Genomic DNA, 25,929 nt, shown 5'->3' on the forward strand with positions numbered 1-25,929 from the left:
TTAAAAAAAGGTGGAGTGTGCAATGCAGGCAGACGTGCTGCAAATATCTTTACAATAGTGTGAATAGACAAAAGGACAATAGCCACGTTTAGGATGCCACTAGGTACACTGACTGTTTGCTAGTATAATGGCTTAGTTTAAAAAAGTTGGAGTGTGCAATGCAGGTAGACGTGCTCTGCAAATGTCTTTGCACTAGTGGGACTATAGCAAAGTCCAATAGCCACGTTTAGGATGCCACTAGGTACACTGAGTGTTTGCTAGTAAAATGGCTTAGTTTAAAACAGTTGGAGTGTGCAATGCAGGCAGACGTGCTCTGCAAATGTCTTTGCACTAGTGGGACTATAGCAAAGTCCAATAGCCACGTTTAGGATGCCACTAGGTACACTGACTGTTTGCTAGTATAATGGCTTAGTTAAAAAGAGTTGGAGTCTGCAATGCAGGCAGACGTGCTCTGCAAATGTCTTTGCACTAGTGGGACTATAGCAAAGTCCAATAGCCACGTTTAGGATGCCACTAGGTACACTGAGTGTTTGCTAGTATAATGGCTTAGTTATAATGAGTTGGAGTGTGCAGAGGACAAGAGGGTACAGTGGCAGGATTGTGGGGCTCTGGGTAGAGGAATGGAAGCCTGCCTTTCTATTCCCTCCTAATGGTGAAATGCAGGGAGGAAATCCCTGACCTTGGCTACACAGACGCTGTTGCTGTTTTCAGGACCTGTCACCTATGGCTCTCTGACCCTGCCGGTTTGAGCCCTTAAAAGGACTGCTAGAAAGTGCTCTCCCTAAGCTGTCTAACGCTGTGTATGCAGCGCATACAGCTGTATCGGCGATAGGACTCAGGAGGACGGAGCTGCGACAGTGATGTCTGACACCAAAGACGCAGAAGGCAGATAATGGCGTCCTGGAGGAAAATGTCCGTTTTTATAATGCAGGGACTTGTGACATGGACATCCTATCACACATGCCGTTGCTTCTCTGGCTAAAAGTCCACTTAGCTGTGTGTGTGTCTGGGATTGGCTGACATGCTGGCCCGCCCCACAAGACGCGCGCGCTTAGGGAAGGAAGACAAGAAAAAAAAAAAAAATGGCCATTATAGAAACAGCAGTGATCTGAAGGCGCTGTTCACGCACACTATACACTGAAATGTCATAATAGTGTGATTCACAGAGTGACTTACACTATTACAGCAGAAACCAAGCTAGGATTTAGCTGGTTTTTTGCTGCTAGAACCGTTCTCGAACGTTTCTAGAACTATCGAGCTTTTGCAAAAAAGCTCGAGTTCTAGTTCGATCTAGAACATGCCCCAAAATCACTCGAGCCTAGAACTGGAGAACCACGAACCACGAACCGCGCTCAACTCTACTGCTAACTAAAGTTGAGCGCGGTTCGTGGTTCGTGGTTCTCCAGTTCTAGGCTCGAGTGATTTTGGGGCATGTTCTAGATCGAATTAGAACTCGAGCTTTTTTGCAAAAACTCGATAGTTCTAGAAACGTTCGAGAACGGTTCTAGCAGCAAAAAACCAGCTAAATCCTAGCTTGGTTTCTGCTGTAATAGTGTAAGTCACTCTGTGAATCACACTATTATGACATTTCAGTGTATAGTGTGCGTGAACAGCGCCTTCAGATCACTGCTGTTTCTATAATGGCGATCGCCATTTTTTTTTTTTTCTTGTCTTCCTTCCCTAAGCGCGCGTGTCTTGTGGGGCGGGCCAGCATGTCAGCCAATCCCAGACACACACACAGCTAAGTGGACTTTTAGCCAGAGAAGCAACGGCATGTGTGATAGGATGTCCATGTCACAAGTCCCTGCATTATAAAAATGGACATTTTCCTCCAGGACGCCATTATCTGCCTTCTGCGTCTTTGGTGTCAGACATCACTGTCGCAGCTCCGTCCTCCTGAGTCCTATCGCCGATACAGCTGTATGCGCTGCATACACAGCGTTAGACAGCTTAGGGAGAGCACTTTCTAGCAGTCCTTTTAAGGGCTCAAACCGGCAGGGTCAGAGAGCCATAGGTGACAGGTCCTGAAAACAGCAACAGCGTCTGTGTAGCCAAGGTCAGGGATTTCCTCCCTGCATTTCACCATTAGGAGGGAATAGAAAGGCAGGCTTCCATTCCTCTACCCAGAGCCCCACAATCCTGCCACTGTACCCTCTTGTCCTCTGCACACTCCAACTCATTATAACTAAGCCATTATACTAGCAAACACTCAGTGTACCTAGTGGCATCCTAAACGTGGCTATTGGACTTTGCTATAGTCCCACTAGTGCAAAGACATTTGCAGAGCACGTCTGCCTGCATTGCAGACTCCAACTCTTTTTAACTAAGCCATTATACTAGCAAACAGTCAGTGTACCTAGTGGCATCCTAAACGTGGCTATTGGACTTTGCTATAGTCCCACTAGTGCAAAGACATTTGCAGAGCACGTCTGCCTGCATTGCACACTCCAACTTTTTTAAACTAAGCCATTTTACTAGCAAACACTCATTGTAGCTAGTGGCATCCTAAACGTGGCTATTGGACTTTGCTATAGTCCCACTAGTGCAAAGACATTTGCAGAGCACGTCTGCCTGCATTGCACACTCCAACTTTTTTAAACTAAGCCATTATACTAGCAAACAGTCAGTGTACCTAGTGGCATCCTAAACGTGGCTATTGGACTTTTGTCTATTCACACTATTGTAAAGATATTTGCAGCACGTCTGCCTGCATTGCACACTGCACCTTTTTTTAACTCAGCCATTATACTAGCAAACAGTCAGTGTACCTAGTGGCATCCTAAACGTGGCTATTGGACTTTTGTCTATTCACACTATTGTAAAGATATTTGCAGCACGTCTGCCTGCATTGCACACTCCACCTTTTTTTAACTCAGCCATTATACTAGCAAACAGTCAGTGTACCTAGTTGCATCCTAAACGTGGCTATTGGACTTTTGTCTACTCAAACTAGTGGAAAGATATTTGCAGCATGTCTGCCTGCATTGCACACTCAAACTCATTATAACTAAGCCATTATACTAGCAAACAGTCAGTGTACCTAGTGGCATCCTAAACGTGGCTATTGGACTTTTGTCTATTCACACTATTGTAAAGATATTTGCAGCACGTCTGCCTGCATTGCACACTCCACCTTTTTTTAACTCAGCCATTATACTAGCAAACAGTCAGTGTACCTAGTTGCATCCTAAACGTGGCTATTGGACTTTTGTCTACTCAAACTAGTGGAAAGATATTTGCAGCATGTCTGCCTGCATTGCACACTCCAACTCATTATAACTAAGCCATTATACTAGCAAACAGTCAGTGTACCTAGTGGCATCCTAAACGTGGCTATTGGACTTTTGTCTATTCACACTATTGTAAAGATATTTGCAGCACGTCTGCCTGCATTGCACACTCCACCTTTTTTTAACTAAGCCATTATACTAGCAAACAGTCAGTGTACCTAGTGGCATCCTAAACGTGGCTATTGTACTTTTGTCTATTCACACTATTGTAAAGATATTTGCAGCACGTCTGCCTGCATTGCACACTCCACCTTTTTTTAACTCAGCCATTATACTAGCAAACAGTCAGTGTACCTAGTGGCATCCTAAACGTGGCTATTGGACTTTTGTCTACTCAAACTAGTGGAAAGATATTTGCAGCATGTCTGCCTGCATTGCACACTCCAACTCATTATAACTAAGCCATTATACTAGCAAACAGTCAGTGTACCTAGTGGCATCCTAAACGTGGCTATTGGACTTTTGTCTATTCACACTATTGTAAAGATATTTGCAGCACGTCTGCCTGCATTGCACACTCCACCTTTTTTTAACTCAGCCATTATACTAGCAAACAGTCAGTGTACCTAGTTGCATCCTAAACGTGGCTATTGGACTTTTGTCTATTCACACTATTGTAAAGATATTTGCAGCACGTCTGCCTGCATTGCACACTCCACCTTTTTTTAACTCAGCCATTATACTAGCAAACAGTCAGTGTACCTAGTGGCATCCTAAACGTGGCTATTGGACTTTTGTCTATTCACACTATTGTAAAGATATTTGCAGCACGTCTGCCTGCATTGCACACTCCACCTTTTTTTAACTCAGCCATTATACTAGCAAACAGTCAGTGTACCTAGTTGCATCCTAAACGTGGCTATTGGACTTTTGTCTACTCAAACTAGTGGAAAGATATTTGCAGCATGTCTGCCTGCATTGCACACTCCAACTCATTATAACTAAGCCATTATACCAGCAAACAGTCAGTGTACCTATTGGCATCCTAAACGTGGCTATTGGACTTTTGTCTATTCACACTATTGTAAAGATATTTGCAGCACGTCTGCCTGCATTGCACACTCCACCTTTTTTTAACTAAGCCATTATACTAGCAAACAGTCAGTGTACCTAGTGGCATCCTAAACGTGGCTATTGGACTTTTGTCTACTCAAACTAGTGGAAAGATATTTGCAGCATGTCTGCCTGCATTGCACACTCCAACTCATTATAACTAAGCCATTATACTAGCAAACAGTCAGTGTACCTAGTGGCATCCTAAACGTGGCTATTGGACTTTTGTCTATTCACACTATTGTAAAGATATTTGCAGCACGTCTGCCTGCATTGCACACTCCACCTTTTTTTAACTCAGCCATTATACTAGCAAACAGTCAGTGTACCTAGTTGCATCCTAAACGTGGCTATTGGACTTTTGTCTATTCACACTATTGTAAAGATATTTGCAGCACGTCTGCCTGCATTGCACACTCCACCTTTTTTTAACTCAGCCATTATACTAGCAAACAGTCAGTGTACCTAGTGGCATCCTAAACGTGGCTATTGGACTTTTGTCTATTCACACTATTGTAAAGATATTTGCAGCACGTCTGCCTGCATTGCACACTCCACCTTTTTTTAACTCAGCCATTATACTAGCAAACAGTCAGTGTACCTAGTTGCATCCTAAACGTGGCTATTGGACTTTTGTCTACTCAAACTAGTGGAAAGATATTTGCAGCATGTCTGCCTGCATTGCACACTCCAACTCATTATAACTAAGCCATTATACTAGCAAACAGTCAGTGTACCTATTGGCATCCTAAACGTGGCTATTGGACTTTTGTCTATTCACACTATTGTAAAGATATTTGCAGCACGTCTGCCTGCATTGCACACTCCACCTTTTTTTAACTAAGCCATTATACTAGCAAACAGTCAGTGTACCTAGTGGCATCCTAAACGTGGCTATTGGACTTTTGTCTATTCACACTATTGTAAAGATATTTGCAGCACGTCTGCCTGCATTGCACACTCCACCTTTTTTTAACTCACCCATTATACTAGCAAACAGTCAGTGTACCTAGTGGCATCCTAAACGTGGCTATTGGACTTTTGTCTACTCAAACTAGTGGAAAGATATTTGCAGCATGTCTGCCTGCATTGCACACTCCAACTCTTTATAACTAAGCCATTATACTAGCAAACAGTCAGTGTACCTAGTGGCATCCTAAACGTGGCTATTGGACTTTTGTCTATACACACTATTGTAAAGATATTTGCAGCACGTCTGCCTGCATTGCACACTCCACCTTTTTTTAACGCAGCCATTATACTAGCAAACAGTCAGTGTACCTAGTGGCATCCTATACGTGGCTATTGGACTTTTGTCTATTCACACTATTGTAAAGATATTTGCAGCACGTCTGCCTGCATTGCACACTCCACCTTTTTTTAACTCAGCCATTATACTAGCAAACAGTCAGTGTACCTAGTGGCATCCTAAACGTGGCTATTGGACTTTTGTCTATTCACACTATTGTAAAGATATTTGCAGCACGTCTGCCTGCATTGCACACTCCACCTTTTTTTAACTCAGCCATTATACTAGCAAACAGTCAGTGTACCTAGTGGCATCCTAAACGTGGCTATTGGACTTTTGTCTATTCACACTATTGTAAAGATATTTGCAGCACGTCTGCCTGCATTGCACACTCTACCTTTTTTTAACTCAGCCATTATACTAGCAAACAGTCAGTGTACCTAGTTGCATCCTAAACGTGGCTATTGGACTTTTGTCTACTCAAACTAGTGGAAAGATATTTGCAGCATGTCTGCCTGCATTGCACACTCCAACTCATTATAACTAAGCCATTATACTAGCAAACAGTCAGTGTACCTAGTGGCATACTAAACGTGGCTATTGGACTTTTGTCTATTCACACTATTGTAAAGATATTTGCAGCACGTCTGCCTGCATTGCACACTCCACCTTTTTTTAACTCAGCCATTATACTAGCAAACAGTCAGTGTACCTAGTGGCATCCTAAACGTGGCTATTGGACTTTTGTCTACTCAAACTAGTGGAAAGATATTTGCAGCATGTCTGCCTGCATTGCACACTCCAACTCATTATAACTAAGCCATTATACTAGCAAACAGTCAGTGTACCTAGTGGCATCCTAAACGTGGCTATTGGACTTTTGTCTATTCACACTATTGTAAAGATATTTGCAGCACGTCTGCCTGCATTGCACACTCCACCTTTTTTTAACTCAGCCATTATACTAGCAAACAGTCAGTGTACCTAATGGCATCCTAAACGTGGCTATTGGACTTTTGTCTACTCAAACTAGTGGAAAGATATTTGCAGCATGTCTGCCTGCATTGCACACTCCAACTCATTATAACTAAGCCATTATACTAGCAAACAGTCAGTGTACCTATTGGCATCCTAAACGTGGCTATTGGACTTTTGTCTATTCACACTATTGTAAAGATATTTGCAGCACGTCTGCCTGCATTGCACACTACACCTTTTTTTAACTAAGCCATTATACTAGCAAACAGTCAGTGTACCTAGTGGCATCCTAAACGTGGCTATTGGACTTTTGTCTATTCACACTATTGTAAAGATATTTGCAGCACGTCTGCCTGCATTGCACACTCCACCTTTTTTTAACTCAGCCATTATACTAGCAAACAGTCAGTGTACCTAGTGGCATCCTAAACGTGGCTATTGGACTTTTGTCTACTCAAACTAGTGGAAAGATATTTGCAGCATGTCTGCCTGCATTGCACACTCCAACTCATTATACTTAAGCCATTATGCTAGCAAACAGTCAGTGTACCTAGTGGCATCCTAAACGTGGCTATTGGACTTTTGTCTATTCACACTATTGTAAAGATATTTGCAGCACGTCTGCCTGCATTGCACACTCCACCTTTTTTTAACTCAGCCATTATACTAGCAAACAGTCAGTGTACCTAGTGGCATCCTAAACGTGGCTTTTGGACTTTTGTCTACTCAAACTAGTGGAAAGATATTTGCAGCATGTCTGCCTGCATTGCACACTCCAACTCAATATAACTAAGCCATTATACTAGCAAACAGTCAGTGTACCTATTGGCATCCTAAACGTGGCTATTGGACTTTTGTCTATTCACACTATTGTAAAGATATTTGCAGCACGTCTGCCTGCATTGCACACTCCACCTTTTTTTAACTAAGCCATTATACTAGCAAACAGTCAGTGTACCTAGTGGCATCCTAAACGTGGCTATTGGACTTTTGTCTATTCACACTATTGTAAAGATATTTGCAGCACGTCTGCCTGCATTGCACACTCCACCTTTTTTTAACTCAGCCATTATACTAGCAAACAGTCAGTGTACCTAGTGGCATCCTAAACGTGGCTATTGGACTTTTGTCTACTCAAACTAGTGGAAAGATATTTGCAGCATGTCTGCCTGCATTGCACACTCCAACTCATTATAACTAAGCCATTATACTAGCAAACAGTCAGTGTACCTAGTGGCATCCTAAACGTGGCTATTGGACTTTTGTCTATTCACACTATTGTAAAGATATTTGCAGCACGTCTGCCTGCATTGCACACTCCACCGTTTTTTAACTCAGCCATTATACTAGCAAACAGTCAGTGTACCTAGTGGCATCCTAAACGTGGCTATTGGACTTTTGTCTATTCACACTATTGTAAAGATATTTGCAGCACGTCTGCCTGCATTGCACACTCCACCTTTTTTTTAACTCAGCCATTATACTAGCAAACAGTCAGTGTACCTAGTGGCATCCTAAACGTGGCTATTGGACTTTTGACTATTCACACTATTGTAAAGATATTTGCAGCACGTCTGCCTGCATTGCACACTCCACCTTTTTTTAACTCAGCCATTATACTAGCAAACAGTCAGTGTACCTAGTGGCATCCTAAACGTGGCTATTGGACTTTTGTCTATTCACACTATTGTAAAGATATTTGCAGCACGTCTGCCTGCATTGCACACTCCACCTTTTTTTAACTCAGCCATTATACTAGCAAACAGTCAGTGTACCTAGTTGCATCCTAAACGTGGCTATTGGACTTTTGTCTACTCAAACTAGTGGAAAGATATTTGCAGCATGTCTGCCTGCATTGCACACTCCAACTCATTATAACTAAGCCATTATACTAGCAAACAGTCAGTGTACCTAGTGGCATCCTAAACGTGGCTATTGGACTTTTGTCTATTCACACTATTGTAAAGATATTTGCAGCACGTCTGCCTGCATTGCACACTCCCCCTTTTTTTAACTCAGCCATTATACTAGCAAACAGTCAGTGTACCTAGTGGCATCCTAAACGTGGCTATTGGACTTTTGTCTACTCAAACTAGTGGAAAGATATTTGCAGCATGTCTGCCTGCATTGCACACTCCAACTCATTATAACTAAGCCATTATACTAGCAAACAGTCAGTGTACCTAGTGGCATCCTAAACGTGGCTATTGGACTTTTGTCTATTCACACTATTGTAAAGATATTTGCAGCACGTCTGCCTGCATTGCACACTCCACCTTTTTTTAACTCAGCCATTATACTAGCAAACAGTCAGTGTACCTAGTGGCATCCTAAACGTGGCTATTGGACTTTTGTCTATTCACACTATTGTAAAGATATTTGCAGCACGTCTGCCTGCATTGCACACTCCACCTTTTTTTAACTCAGCCATTATACTAACAAACAGTCAGTGTACCTAGTAGCATCCTAAACGTGGCTATTGGACTTTTGTCTACTCAAACTAGTGGAAAGATATTTGCAGCTTGTCTGCCTGCATTGCACACTCCAACTCATTATAACTAAGCCATTATACTAGCAAACAGTCAGTGTACCTAGTGGCATCCTAAACGTGGCTATTGGACTTTTGTCTATTCACACTATTGTAAAGATATTTGCAGCACGTCTGCCTGCATTGCACACTCCACCTTTTTTTAACTCAGCCATTATACTAGCAAACAGTCAGTGTACCTAGTGGCATCCTAAACGTGGCTATTGGACTTTTGTCTATTCACACTATTGTAAAGATATTTGCAGCACGTCTGCCTGCATTGCACACTCCACCTTTTTTTAACTCAGCCATTATACTAGCAAACAGTCAGTGTACCTAGTGGCATCCTAAACGTGGCTATTGGACTTTTGTCTATTCACACTATTGTAAAGATATTTGCAGCACGTCTGCCTGCATTGCACACTCTACCTTTTTTTAACTCAGCCATTATACTAGCAAACAGTCAGTGTACCTAGTTGCATCCTAAACGTGGCTATTGGACTTTTGTCTACTCAAACTAGTGGAAAGATATTTGCAGTATGTCTGCCTGCATTGCACACTCCAACTCATTATAACTAAGCCATTATACTAGCAAACAGTCAGTGTACCTAGTGGCATCCTAAACGTGGCTATTGGACTTTTGTCTATTCACACTATTGTAAAGATATTTGCAGCACGTCTGCCTGCATTGCACACTCCACCTTTTTTTAACTCAGCCATTATACTAGCAAACAGTCAGTGTACCTAGTGGCATCCTAAACGTGGCTATTGGACTTTTGTCTACTCAAACTAGTGGAAAGATATTTGCAGCACGTCTGCCTGCATTGCACACTCCAACTCATTATAACTAAGCCATTATACTAGCAAACAGTCAGTGTACCTAGTGGCATCCTAAACGTGGCTATTGGACTTTTGTCTATTCACACTATTGTAAAGATATTTGCAGCACGTCTGCCTGCATTGCACACTCCACCTTTTTTTAACTCAGCCATTATACTAGCAAACAGTCAGTGTACCTAGTGGCATCCTAAACGTGGCTATTGGACTTTTGTCTATTCACACTATTGTAAAGATATTTGCAGCACGTCTGCCTGCATTGCACACTCCAACTCATTATAACTAAGCCATTATACTAGCAAACAGTCAGTGTACCTAGTGGCATCCTAAACGTGGCTATTGGACTTTTGTCTATTCACACTATTGTAAAGATATTTGCAGCACGTCTGCCTGCATTGCACACTCCACCTTTTTTTAACTCAGCCATTATACTAGCAAACAGTCAGTGTACCTAGTGGCATCCTAAACGTGGCTATTGGACTTTTGTCTACTCAAACTAGTGGAAAGATATTTGCAGCATGTCTGCCTGCATTGCACACTCCAACTCATTATAACTAAGCCATTATACTAGCAAACAGTCAGTGTACCTAGTGGCATCCTAAACGTGGCTATTGGACTTTTGTCTATTCACACTATTGTAAAGATATTTGCAGCACGTCTGCCTGCATTGCACACTCCACCTTTTTTAACTCAGCCATTATACTAGCAAACAGTCAGTGTACCTAGTGGCATCCTAAACGTGGCTATTGGACTTTTGTCTACTCAAACTAGTGGAAAGATATTTGCAGCATGTCTGCCTGCATTGCACACTCCAACTCATTATAACTAAGCCATTATACTAGCAAACAGTCAGTGTACCTATTGGCATCCTAAACGTGAATATTGGACTTTTGTCTATTCACACTATTGTAAAGATATTTGCAGCACGTCTGCCTGCATTGCACACTCCACCTTTTTTTAACTAAGCCATTATACTAGCAAACAGTCAGTGTACCTAGTGGCATCCTAAACGTGGCTATTGGACTTTTGTCTATTCACACTATTGTAAAGATATTTGCAGCACGTCTGCCTGCATTGCACACTCCACCTTTTTTTAACTCAGCCATTATACTAGCAAACAGTCAGTGTACCTAGTGGCATCCTAAACGTGGCTATTGGACTTTTGTCTACTCAAACTAGTGGAAAGATATTTGCAGCATGTCTGCCTGCATTGCACACTCCAACTCATTATAACTAAGCCAGTATACTAGCAAACAGTCAGTGTACCTATTGGCATCCTAAACGTGGCTATTGGACTTTTGTCTATTCACACTATTGTAAAGATATTTGCAGCACGTCTGCCTGCATTGCACACTCCACCTTTTTTTAACTAAGCCATTATACTAGCAAACAGTCAGTGTACCTAGTGGCATCCTAAACGTGGCTATTGGACTTTTGTCTATTCACACTATTGTAAAGATATTTGCAGCACGTCTGCCTGCATTGCACACTCCACCTTTTTTTAACTCAGCCATTATACTAGCAAACAGTCAGTGTACCTAGTGGCATCCTAAACGTGGCTATTGGACTTTTGTCTACTCAAACTAGTGGAAAGATATTTGCAGCATGTCTGCCTGCATTGCACACTCCAACTCATTATAACTAAGCCATTATACTAGCAAACAGTCAGTGTACCTAGTGGCATCCTAAACGTGGCTATTGGACTTTTGTCTATTCACACTATTGTAAAGATATTTGCAGCACGTCTGCCTGCATTGCACACTCCACCTTTTTTTAACTCAGCCATTATACTAGCAAACAGTCAGTGTACCTAGTGGCATCCTAAACGTGGCTATTGGACTTTTGTCTATTCACACTATTGTAAAGATATTTGCAGCACGTCTGCCTGCATTGCACACTCCACCTTTTTTTAACTCAGCCATTATACTAGCAAACACTCAGTGTACCTAGTGGCATCCTAAACGTGGCTATTGGACTTTTGTCTATTCACACTATTGTAAAGATATTTGCAGCACGTCTGCCTGCATTGCACACTCCACCTTTTTTTAACTCAGCCATTATACTAGCAAACAGTCAGTGTACCTAGTTGCATCCTAAACGTGGCTATTGGACTTTTGTCTACTCAAACTAGTGGAAAGATATTTGCAGCATGTCTGCCTGCATTGCACACTCCAACTCATTATAACTAAGCCATTATACTAGCAAACAGTCAGTGTACCTAGTGGCATCCTAAACGTGGCTATTGGACTTTTGTCTATTCACACTATTGTAAAGATATTTGCAGCACGTCTGCCTGCATTGCACACTCCACCTTTTTTTAACTCAGCCATTATACTAGCAAACAGTCAGTGTACCTAGTGGCATCCTAAACGTGGCTATTGGACTTTTGTCTATTCACACTATTGTAAAGATATTTGCAGCACGCCTGCCTGCATTGCACACTCCACCTTTTTTTAACTCAGCCATTATACTAGCAAACAGTCAGTGTACCTAGTGGCATCCTAAACGTGGCTATTGGACTTTTGTCTACTCAACCTAGTGGAAAGATATTTGCAGCATGTCTGCCTGCATTGCACACTCCAACTCATTATAACTAAGCCATTATACTAGCAAACAGTCAGTGTACCTAGTGGCATCCTAAACGTGGCTATTGGACTTTTGTCTATTCACACTATTGTAAAGATATTTGCAGCACGTCTGCCTGCATTGCACACTCCACCTTTTTTTAACTCAGCCATTATACTAGCAAACAGTCAGTGTACCTAGTTGCATCCTAAACGTGGCTATTGGACTTTTGTTTACTCAAACTAGTGGAAAGATATTTGCAGCATGTCTGCCTGCATTGCACACTCCAACTCATTATAACTAAGCCATTATACTAGCAAACAGTCAGTGTACCTAGTGGCATCCTAAACGTGGCTATTGGACTTTTGTCTATTCACACTATTGTAAAGATATTTGCAGCACGTCTGCCTGCATTGCACATTCCACCTTTTTTTAACTCAGCCATTATACTAGCAAACAGTCAGTGTACCTAGTGGCATCCTAAACGTGGCTATTGGACTTTTGTCTATTCACACTATTGTAAAGATATTTGCAGCACGTCTGCCTGCATTGCACACTCCACCTTTTTTTAACTCAACCATTATACTAGCAAACAGTCAGTGTACCTAGTGGCATCCTAAACGTGGCTATTGGACTTTTGTCTATTCACACTACTGCAAATCTATGTGCAGCACCTCTGCATGACACCCTCCTGCTCTGTTTTTAATAAGCTATAATGATAGCACAAAATACTGCCATTTAGTGGCATCATAGAACTGGCTGTTGTATTCCATTAGTGCCCCACTGGTGACAAGCTATTTCTAGCACCTCTGCATGACACCCTCCTGCTCTGTTTTTAATAAGCTATAATGATAGCAAAAAATACTGCCATTTAGTGGCATCATAGAACTGGCTGTTGTATTCCATTAGTGCTCCACTGGTGACAAGCTATTTCTAGCACCTCTGCATGACACCCTCCTGCTCTGTTTTTAATAAGCTATAATGATAGCAAAAAATACTGCCATTTAGTGGCATCATAGAACTGGCTGTTGTATTCCATTAGTGCCCCACTGGTGACAAGCTATTTCTAGCACCTCTGCATGACACCCTCCTGCTCTGTTTTTAATAAGCTATAATGATAGCAAAAAATACTGCCATTTAGTGGCATCATAGAACTGGCTGTTGTATTCCATTAGTGCTCCACTGGTGACAAGCTATTTCTAGCACCTCTGCATGACACCCTCCTGCTCTGTTTTTAATAAGCTATAATGATAGCAAAAAATACTGCCATTTAGTGGCATCATAGAACTGGCTGTTGTATTCCATTAGTGCCCCACTGGTGACAAGCTATTTAAAGCACCTCTACATGACACCCTCCTGCTCTGTTTTTAATAAGCTATAATGATAGCAAAAAATACTGCCATTTAGTGGCATCATAGAACTGGCTGTTGTATTCCATTAGTGCCCCACTGGTGACAAGCTATTTAAAGCACCTCTACATGACACCCTCCTGCTCTGTTTTTAATAAGCTATAATGATAGCAAAAAATACTGCCATTTAGTGGCATCATAGAACTGGCTGTTGTATTCCATTAGTGCCCCACTGGTGACAAGCTATTTATAGCACCTCTACATGACACCCTCATGCACATTTTGCTACGCTAATGTTATAGCAAACTCATGGAATTCATTGCTGCATTTCATAATTCGGAGGGATAGAAAGTCAGGCTTCCTTTAGCTTTTCCTTCTGTTCATAGACAGCATCTCCAAGAGCAATTTCCCCTCCACGTCTAAGTGTGGAGAGGCATCTAGTGCGCATGCGTGTGCCGATTTACCCCAGCTGCAGCCTAATTACAGTGTTTCGCCTAGTGAGTATGCTCAGCCTGACTGTGTTATTCCTGACGCTAAGTCTTCATTTTGGGATACAGCGCATGCTCCCACACTAAGTGTGAAAAGCCTCTTTGCACAGGTGCTTGCATTCCGTGCCGGGTCTAAGTCCTGTTTTGTGCCTAGACACCATGCTAAAGCTGATAGTCTTTTTTCAGAGACTGTATTTCATGCTACTGAGCATGCTCAGGCACTTCCTGCATCAGAGACTAGGTCCGGTAATGAACTCTTTGGCCCTGCCCCTGATGTGGGGGTCCCATATAGACCACAGGGCATCAGGTGTCCTCCCGAATGGCTTGCAGAGGCCCACCCCTATGACTTGTCACCGCATTATTGATGGTCAGACGATGACTGGTGAGGTGTTTGGGTCATGGCAGCCATGAGGTCATCATTGAAGTTGCGGTTCCAAATAGGACGCTAGTTATGCCACTCATGACGTGTCACTCTACTTTTGTCTCCAGTAGGTGCATTGTGGTTCACCCTGGTTTGGGGCGGACCCAGGTTATAAAAGGGGCTGGAGCCAACAAGGAGGTGTGCAGTCTTCTATTATGCTACGAAAGAGCACACCTCCATGTGTTGAACCCATTGCGGCTTTAGGCCAGAGGTAGGCAGGGATAGGGTGTCGATGCAGGCCACCACCACAGTTGGTAACGCAGAACGGTTAAGACCAGCTCCTGTCCTACCAGTCCTGCTTGTGCAGCCCAGTGGCATTAACAGGCCTGCTGCTGCTGATGCGCCTGCTGTCCACAGGTGTGCCCCTACGCACAAGGTCAGCGTACTGAATGGCCCCTGTGATGTTAACAGGGAGTTCCTGGGCTGGGTGGGCGTGTGGACCCTATGACGCTAACAGGGCTCCCAGTCTCAAGATCCGAGTGGTGTCTAACTTCGTTCAGGCTACTATTACTTTCATAGCCACACAGCTCTGTATCCTCCACCAAACCTTCCAGTTGCCAACCTCTCCTTTTCCATCTGGGAGCACGGTGGACACTGACTGCTGATGGGGATATATACCTTTCTCTTTCTTTTCTTATTAATTTTCGTTATATAGCGGTAACATAGTATATACCACTTTATCCAAATCTGCCAGTCCCACTGTAACAGATGGTGTTTCTTCAGCAAATGTTACAGTTGCTTAACCACCAAATCCACGGACCAAAACTTTTTTCCCCTTTCCAACACACCTGTTCCCCTTTCCACCAGCATCTGTCCTTTTTCAACTCATTTTGGTATATGACCAAAAGTGCAACTCTGCAGGGACACCGTACTCAACGCCATCTCAGCACAGCAGCCATCCCTCGGTCCCTCCGATGTGGACAAGTAAAAGACCATTTCCTCCTATCCATGACAAAGCGTTGAGATTCACTCTGTGCAGCACTGGTGTTTAGTGGAAAAGTAGATCTAAGATTGCGTACCACATTCTGCAGATACTCCTGTATACGTGCGTCCATTTCTATGGCAGGAATTAGTGCGCCAAATTTTGTCTTGTAACGGGGATCTAACAGTGTGGCAACCCAGTATTCAGGATTACTTCGAATTCATACAATCCGAGGGTCATGTAGGTAGTGCAGCAAGAAGGCGCTCATGTGTCTTGTGCATCCAGGAGGACCAAGTCCTTGGTGTGTTGGTGGCAGAGAGGTGAGAATCGTGCATCCTTCCTCTGCCCTCTCCCCACAACCTCGCACAACCGAAATGTGAGCAAGCTCTCACTCATCTGCTGAGTCTTCCATGCCCATCGCCAGTTCGTCCTCCATTTCTTCATGGGCTCCTGCACTTTCATCAACACTTTTTGCTGATACTATGCGCCCTTGTTAATCCCTCTCCCTCACCATGAATGCCGCATAGGTGCCGCTGACCATCTGGACCTCGTAGATCTTGTTATCCCTTCCGCATATGACTCCTCCTGTACTTCCTCCCCTTCCTCTTGTCCCAACACCTGACTCCGAATAATAATTACAGTGTGCTCCATCATGTAGATGACCAGAATTGTCACGCTGAGAATGACATTGCCAGTGCTAAACATCTTCGTCGACATTTGTAAACTGTGTAGCAGGGTGCATAGGTCCTTGATCTGACACCACTCCAGCAGCGTGATCTGCACCACCTCTTGATCAAGTTATCCCAGGCTATATGTCATACCGTATTTCAGCAGGGCTCTGCGGTGCTGCCACACACGCTGCAACATGTGCAGATTCCAATTCCTGCGTGTCGGAACATCGCATTTCCGGCGTTTAACTGCCAGACCCTAAGACTTCCGGAGTGATGAAAGTTGTTGAGCTGCTGTGTGCGCACGATGGAAGTGAGCACATAGCGAGCGTGCCCGCTGCACAAGGCCATGTAGGCCGGGATGGTGTTTTAAAAATTGCTGGAGAATTCGGTTCAACACGTGAGCCATACAAGGAACGTGTGTCACATTGCCCTGAGGATGGCCCGCAGCCAGGTTTGCATCATTGCCGCACACGGCTGTTAAGTCACCAACGGAGTCCGCTCCGTCAATTTGTACTCCGGTCGCCAGGTGACAACGTGTTCCTTTCATGAATAGTGCTGATGATGGGAGAGGAGTCGATGCCAGCGGCGCAGGTGGACGCAGGTTATGCTCACCCACTGGGCTGCATTACCTTGACAGATGCAGAATCTCTGGCTGAATGTAGCTGGTGGGTATCTCACAGATGAAATACCATCATTCAGCTACAACCAATGGGAAGACACCACACCCTTTTTTATGCCCATCCTGTCTGCAGACCACTGCCAGACATAGCTATGACCTCTGGTTACTTTTACCCCCAGTTCAGTTTTATGATTTTGTGTGCTTGTTACCTGACTACTTTTCCTGCTTGCTGTTTATGTACCTTGTAGGCAGATCCGCATTTCACCTCTGCTTGTTTTCTGATTAAGTCCTGGCTGTCCCATTCTGTTCCTGTTCCTCAATTAATGTTTTGACCCTGCCTGACTACTATTCTCTGGAACTGCAGCCTTCCACAGGTATTAATCACCTTGGGCCCTGTGTAATTCCTAATCCCTGTATAGGGGTTAAAGGGTTTCAGGGTTCTAGGGGTCCTGCTTGGTGAGTGGCTTCCCTGTAGCCTATCATTAACAGCCCATCTGAGTGTGTGGATCAAGGAAGGCGTTACACCGTGCTCTCTGCAGAAGGCCATGTGGGCCAGGATAGTGCTTTAAAAATTGCTGGACAACCAGGTTCAACACGTGAACCACACAAGCCATGTGTGTCACATTGTCACAGCGAAGGGCCGCACCCATGTTTGCATCATTGTCGCACCCGGCCTTCCCTGGCTGCTGGTTGAGTGGAGACAACCATTGATGAAACTCGGTATCCAGAGCTAACCGTCCACAACTTCTCAGCGGTGTGACTCACATTTCCCATACATTTCAAAGTAAAACTTTGACCGCCTGATGGCATTGAGCTCTGCTGCCAGCATAGTAAGGAGGTGTGTGGTAGTGCTTTTGCGCAGTTACAAGGAAGGGTGGCCTAACCACACAGGGTTTGCGCCAAGGTGGAGGACCCACACGAGGTTGAAGAGGCAGAAGCAGTGTATTAACTTCTACATACAGAAGAAGGATTGAAACAACTCGTGGGGACGGCAAGACTTGGACAGCAGACCCTTCTCCATCTCTCACCATAGTTTGCCAGTGCCCAGTCAGTGACATGTATTGACCCTGTCTATGCTTACTGGTCCAAGTATCTGTGTTGAAATGCACCGTGTCGCACACAGAGTTTCTCAAGGAAGTGGTGATGTTGTGTGCGACATGCTGGTGTAGCGCGGGCATGCTGTTCTTGGAGAAGCAGTGGTGATTGGGCATCTTGTACTGGATCACAGCGACAGACATAAGGTCTCTAAAATCCTGTGTGTCCACTAGGCGGAAAGGCAGCATTTCGGTAGCCAACAGCTTACAGACGGATAGAGTCAACCTCTTCGCTTTGTCATGGGTCGCAGGAAGTGGCCTTTTATTTGACCACATCTGAGGGACAGAGATCTGGCTGCTGTGTGTAGATGGTGTTGAGTAGGGTGTCCCTGTAAAAATGCAGGTTTGTGAGGAAAGTGCAGGCGGAGACATGATGTTGCCTTCATCCAACGTTGGTGCTATCGATGTCTGAGAGAGCTGTACACACTCACTTGTTTCCCCTTCCAAACCAACTGACGACCTACCAAGCAAACTGACTGTTGCGGTTACAGTGGTGGAAGTTGTGGGTGGAAAAACAGGTGTGACAGCTGTCCCCACAGTCCTAGAAGATGACGAGCACGCGGATGCACTGGAAGGGGCAGGCGGTAGATGGTTCGCTCCGCTAGGCCGCATTGCAGCACGGTGAGCTTCCCACCGGGCCATATGATATTTATTCATGTGACGATTCATGGAAGAAGTTGTCAAACTGCTGAGGTTTTGACCTCTACTAAGAGAACCATGACAAACTTTACAGATCACATAATTTGGCCGATCTTTTTCTATGTCAAAAAAGGACCAGGCTAGGCAAGGCTTAGAGGCCATGCGACCTGTTTATCCACCCCGAATAATGCTCAGAGGCAGAGTGGTGGCTGAGGATGCAGTTGTAGACGTGCTACCAGTGCTCCGACTCTGTCCAGGAAGGCGCAAGGTAACTTCGTCGTCGGTTGCATCCTCCTCCACCGCCTCTGTTGACCTCCTCGAGTGTCTGACTGTGGGTTGACAGTAGAAGGGATCTAGAACTTCATCATCAATGGTTGTGTTTGCACTCCCCTCCTCCTCAGACCGAGCCTCTTCTTGCCCTGACCGAATAATTCAGTTGTCATCCCAATCGGGTATCTGCGTCTCATCTTCATCAGTATGTTCCTCATTGTCTATAACCACAGGTGTTGGAAAGGCAGCATTTTGGTAGCCAACAGTATGCAGATGCTGAAAGTCAACCTCCAAGCCATGTCATGACCTTCTAAAAGCATGTAAAACACAGCGAGGGGATTCCAACCACAGTCTCCCTCGTTGCCATTAACTGGGCCACACACACCCCACTTGCCTGGCATCGGTTGAGCCCCCTTTTGAAAAAGAAAAAGATGCTTTGCATGAAGCACTCTCAAAAATACGCGTGCCTTTCCCATCCCCTGGCTGACCCAGGGGAAGAAAAGTCCTCTGAGAGCCATGACTTGTTCATCTTGGTTCTTTTAGAAACACAGCGAGGGGACTCCAACCACAGTCTCCCTCGTTGCCACTAACTGGGCCACACACACCCCACTTGACTGGCATCAGTTGACCCAATTTTCAAGATGAAAAAGATGCTTTGCATGAAGCACTCTCAAAAATACGCGTGCCTTTCCCGTCCCCTGGCTGACCCAGGGGAAGAAAAGTCCTCTGAGAGCCATGACTTGTTCATCTTGGTTCTTTTAGAAACACAGCGAGGGGACTCCAACCACAGTCTCCCTCGTTGCCACTAACTGGGCCACACACACCCCACTTGACTGGCATCAGTTGACCCAATTTTCAAGATGAAAAAGATGCTTTGCATGAAGCACTCTCAAAAATACGCGTGCCTTTCCCGTCCCCTGGCTGACCCAGGGGAAGAAAAGTCCTCTGAGAGCCATGACTTGTTCATCTTGGTTCTTTTAGAAACACAGCGAGGGGACTCCAACCACAGTCTCCCTCGTTGCCACTAACTGGGCCACACACACCCCACTTGACTGGCATCAGTTGAGCCAATTTTCAAGATGAAAAAGATGCTTTGCATGAAGCACTCTCAAAAATACGCGTGCCTTTCCCGTCCCCTGGCTGACCCAGGGGAAGAAAAGTCCTCTGAGAGCCATGACTTGTTCATCTTGGTTCTTTTAGAAACACAGCGAGGGGACTCCAACCACAGTCTCCCTCGTTGCCACTAACTGGGCCACACACACCCCACTTGACTGGCATCAGTTGACCCAATTTTCAAGATGAAAAATATGCTTTGCATGAAGCACTCTCAAAAATACGCGTGCCTTTCCCGTCCCCTGGCTGACCCAGGGGAAGAAAAGTCCTCTGAGAGCCATGACTTGTTCATCTTGGTTCTTTTAGAAACACAGCGAGGGGACTCCAACCACAGTCTCCCTTGTTGCCACTAACTGGGCCACACACACCCCACTTGACTGGCATCATTTGAGGCAATTTTCAAGATGAAAAAGATGCTTTGCATGAAGCACTCTCAAAAATACGCGTGCCTTTCCCGTCCCCTGGCTGACCCAGGGGAAGAAAAGTCCTCTGAGAGCCATGACTTGTTCATCTTGGTTCTTTTAGAAACACAGCGAGGGGACTCCAACCACAGTCTCCCTCGTTGCCACTAACTGGGCCACACACACCCCACTTGACTGGCATCGGTTGACCCAATTTTCAAGATGAAAAAGATGCTTTGCATGAAGCACTCTCAAAAATACGCGTGCCTTTCCCGTCCCCTGGCTGACCCAGGGGAAGAAAAGTCCTCTGAGAGCCATGACTTGTTCATCTTGGTTCTTTTAGAAAAACAGCGAGGGGACTCCAACCACAGTCTCCCTCGTTGCCACTAACTGGGCCACACACACCCCACTTGACTGGCATCAGTTGAGCCAATTTTCAAGATGAAAAAGATGCTTTGCATGAAGCACTCTCAAAAATACGCGTGCCTTTCCCGTCCCCTGGCTGACCCAGGGGAAGAAAAGTCCTCTGAGAGCCATGACTTGTTCATCTTGGTTCTTTTAGAAACACAGCGAGGGGACTCCAACCACAGTCTCCCTCGTTGCCACTAACTGGGCCACACACACCCCACTTGACTGGCATCAGTTGACCCAATTTTCAAGATGAAAAAGATGCTTTGCATGAAGCACTCTCAAAAATACGCGTGCCTTTCCCGTCCCCTGGCTGACCCAGGGGAAGAAAAGTCCTCTGAGAGCCATGACTTGTTCATCTTGGTTCTTTTAGAAACACAGCGAGGGGACTCCAACCACAGTCTCCCTCGTTGCCACTAACTGGGCCACACACACCCCACTTGACTGGCATCGGTTGACCCAATTTTCAAGATGAAAAAGATGCTTTGCATGAAGCACTCTCAAAAATACGCGTGCCTTTCCCGTCCCCTGGCTGACCCAGGGGAAGAAAAGTCCTCTGAGAGCCATGACTTGTTCATCTTGGTTCTTTTAGAAACACAGCGAGGGGACTCCAACCACAGTCTCCCTCGTTGCCACTAACTGGGCCACACACACCCCACTTGACTGGCATCGGTTGACCCCCCCTTTTGAAAAAGAAAAAGATGCTTTGCATGAAGCACTCTCAAAAATACGCATGCCTTTCCCGTCCCCTGGCTGACCCAGGGGAAGAAAAGTCCTCTGAGAGCCATGACTTGTTCATCTTGGTTCTTTTAGAAACACAGCGAGGGGACTCCAACCACAGTCTCCCTCGTTGCCACTAACTGGGCCACACACACCCCCCTTGACTGGCATCAGTTGACCCAATTTTCAAGATGAAAAAGATGCTTTGCATGAAGCACTCTCAAAAATACACGTGCCTTTCCCATCCCCTGGCTGACCCAGGGGAAGAAAAGTCCTCTGAGAGCCATGACTTGTTCATCTTGGTTCTTTTAGAAACACAGCGAGGGGACTCCAACCACAGTCTCCCTCGTTGCCACTAACTGGGCCACACACACCCCACTTGACTGGCATCGGTTGACCCAATTTTCAAGATGAAAAAGATGCTTTGCATGAAGCACTCTCAAAAATACGCGTGCCTTTCCCGTCCCCTGGCTGACCCAGGGGAAGAAAAGTCCTCTGAGAGCCATGACTTGTTCATCTTGGTTCTTTTAGAAACACAGCGAGGGGACTCCAACCACAGTCTCCCTCGTTGCCACTAACTGGGCCACACACACCCCACTTGACTGGCATCAGTTGAGCCAATTTTCAAGATGAAAAAGATGCTTTGCATGAAGCACTCTCAAAAATACGCGTGCCTTTCCCGTCCCCTGGCTGACCCAGGGGAAGAAAAGTCCTCTGAGAGCCATGACTTGTTCATCTTGGTTCTTTTAGAAACACAGCGAGGGGACTCCAACCACAGTCTCCCTCGTTGCCACTAACTGGGCCACACACACCCCACTTGACTGGCATCAGTTGACCCAATTTTAAAGATGAAAAAGATGCTTTGCATGAAGCACTCTCAAAAATACGCGTGCCTTTCCCGTCCCCTGGCTGACCCAGGGGAAGAAAAGTCCTCTGAGAGCCATGACTTGTTCATCTTGGTTCTTTTAGAAACACAGCGAGGGGACTCCAACCACAGTCTCCCTCGTTGCCACTAACTGGGCCACACACACCCCACTTGACTGGCATCGGTTGACCCAATTTTCAAGATGAAAAAGATGCTTTGCATGAAGCACTCTCAAAAATACGCGTGCCTTTCCCGTCCCCTGGCTGACCCAGGGGAAGAAAAGTCCTCTGAGAGCCATGACTTGTTCATCTTGGTTCTTTTAGAAACACAGCGAGGGGACTCCAACCACAGTCTCCCTCGTTGCCACTAACTGGGCCACACACACCCCACTTGACTGGCATCGGTTGACCCCCCCTTTTGAAAAAGAAAAAGATGCTTTGCATGAAGCACTCTCAAAAATACGCGTGCCTTTCCCGTCCCCTGGCTGACCCAGGGGAAGAAAAGTCCTCTGAGAGCCATGACTTGTTCATCTTGGTTCTTTTAGAAACACAGCGAGGGGACTCCAACCACAGTCTCCCTCGTTGCCACTAACTGGGCCACACACACCCCCCTTGACTGGCATCAGTTGACCCAATTTTCAAGATGAAAAAGATGCTTTGCATGAAGCACTCTCAAAAATACGCGTGCCTTTCCCGTCCCCTGGCTGACCCAGGGGAAGAAAAGTCCTCTGAGAGCCATGACTTGTTCATCTTGGTTCTTTTAGAAACACAGCGAGGGGACTCCAACCACAGTCTCCCTCGTTGCCACTAACTGGGCCACACACACCCCACTTGACTGGCATCAGTTGACCCAATTTTCAAGATGAAAAAGATGCTTTGCATGAAGCACTCTCAAAAATACGCGTGCCTTTCCTGTCCCCTGGCTGACCCAGGGGAAGAAAAGTCCTCTGAGAGCCATGTCCACATTGTCAGTGGACAAACGCGTGTGCTTATCTGCCAGCAGACCACCAGCAGCACTGAAGACAGGTTCCGAGAGAACGCTGGCTGCAGGACATGACAAGATCCCCAAGGCGTACGTGGCGAGCTCAGGCAATTTATCCAGATTGGAAGCCTAAAATGAGCAGGGCTCAAGTTGCACAATAATGGAATCGATGTTTCCTTGCATATACTCATATATCTGTGTGTCCTCCTCTTTTTCCTTGTCCAGCTGTTTTGTTTTCGCATGAGTATATGTCCTTGTCACTTTCCCATGTGTTTGTGTTGTGTTGTGAGTTGTTTGTCACCTTTTGGACACCTTTGAGGGTGTTTTCTAGGTGTTTTTCTGTGTTTGTGATTGCCTGCCATTGTTTCCTATTGGCTCGAGTTCGGTTTGTCGAACGTTCGACGAACCGAACTCGAACGGGACGTCCGTTCGGCGAACCGACCTCGAGCCGAACCGGGACCGGTTCGCTCATCTCTACTGCTAACCCCCACTGCTTGGTGTTACCTTCACTGGCAATGGAAAATCCAGGGCATTTTATTTTTTTTGCCAAAAAACTACAAAAAAAGGACGTGAGCTTCGCCATATTTTTGTATGCTAGCCAGGTATAGCAGACAGGTGCTGGAAGAGTTGGATACAGCGCCAGAAGATGGCGCTTCTATGAAAGTGCCATTTTCTGAGGCCGCAGCAGACTGCAATTCGCAGCAGTGGGGCCCAGAAAGCTCAGGCCAACCTGTGCTGCGGATTCCAATCCCCAGCTGCCTAGTTGTACCTGGCTGGACACAAAAATGGGGCGAAGCCTACGTCATTTGTTTTCTAATTATTTCATGAAATTCATGAAATAATAAAAAAGGGCTTCCCTTTATTTTTGTTCCCAGCCGGGTACAAATAGGCAACTGGGGGTTGGGGGCAGCCGTACCTGCCTGCTGTACCTGGCTAGCATACAAAAATATGGCGAAGCCCACATCATTTTTTCAGGGGGCAAAAAATGTCTGCATACAGTCCTGGATGGAGTATGCTGAGCCTTGTAGTTCTGCAGCTGCTGTCTGTCTGTATAGAGAAGAGCAGACAGCAGCTGCAGAACTACAAGGCTCAGCATACTCTATCCAAGACTGTATGCAGAATTTTTTTGCCCACCAAAAAAATGACGTGGGCTTCGCCATATTTTTGTATGCTAGCCAGGTACAGCAGGCAGCCACGGGCTGCCTCCAACCCCCAGTTGCCTATTTGTACCCGGCTGGGAACCAAAAATATAGGGAAGCCCATTTTTTTAATTATTTCACTTATTTCATGAAATAATTGAAAAACAAATGACGTGGGCTTCGCCCCATTTTTGTGTCCAGCCGGGTACAACTAGGCAGCTGGGGATTGGAATCCGCAGCACAGGTTAGCCCGAGGTTTCCTGGCGCCTCTGCTGCGAATTGCAGTCCGCAGCCGCCCCAGAAAATGGCGCTTTCATAGAAGCGCCATCATCTGGCGCTTTATCCAACTCTTCCAACAGCCCTGAAGCCGGGTAGCTTGTTGGGTAATAATGAGTTAATACTAGCTTTGTTTTACTAGCTAGTATTAAGCCAGAGATTCTTACTGTCAGGCACGTTTGACCCGGCCATTAAGAATCTCCAATAAAGGGTTAAAAAAAGACACCACACAGAGAAAAAATACTTTAATAGAAATAAATACACAGACACATTAGAGACTCCATCTTTATTACCCCCTGTCAGCTCTCCACGATCCATGGTCTTCTGTCTTTCTCGTTCAACAAATGCAGCTCTGCTCCATCACTGCTGCATGGGGGAAGACGCGGCTGCACGGGAAGCAGCGTGCAGCCTTCACTCCGTGAGTGATCAGTGCTGCTGGCTGTCTGCGGTAACAGCGGTAACGCTGACAGACGCGTTACCATAGCAACGGTGCTCCCGTCACTGCTAACGGCGTTGCTATGGCAACGGTGATCTCCGTTAATGACCGGCTGTGTCAGCCGGTCCCTAACGGAACGGGGAGTCGACCATGTGCTAGAGCATGTCTCCGGTACACGGCGATACACAAATGTGTACCGTGTACCGGAGAGTGCAATGACAGGTCCTACATGACGTGTCATAGTCATGTGACCAGTCTGTAGCCAATGAGATAATAGCCACGTGACTGGTCACATGGCTATTTACACGTCACGATAGGTCCTGCATCACTGCTGGCAGTGCTGGTCACCGGGAGGATTCAGCGATCATCGGATGGAATAGCGGCAGGAGACAGAGTGCAGGAGGGATTGCGGGGACCGGTAAGTGTTATGGCAATGTTTATTAACTGTATGTGTACATTTATAATGCGTTTTTATGTGTTTGTGATTGCCTCCCATTATATCATATTGGTTCAAGTTCGGTTCGTCGAACGTTCGCCGAACTGAACTCAAACGAGACCTCCGTTCGACGAACCGAACTCGAGCCGAACCACGGCCGGTTTGCTCATCTCTAGTTGAGA

The sequence above is a fragment of the Anomaloglossus baeobatrachus genome, chromosome 1, assembly GCF_048569485.1.
Source record: "Anomaloglossus baeobatrachus isolate aAnoBae1 chromosome 1, aAnoBae1.hap1, whole genome shotgun sequence".
Taxonomy (NCBI): Eukaryota; Metazoa; Chordata; class Amphibia; order Anura; family Aromobatidae; genus Anomaloglossus; species Anomaloglossus baeobatrachus.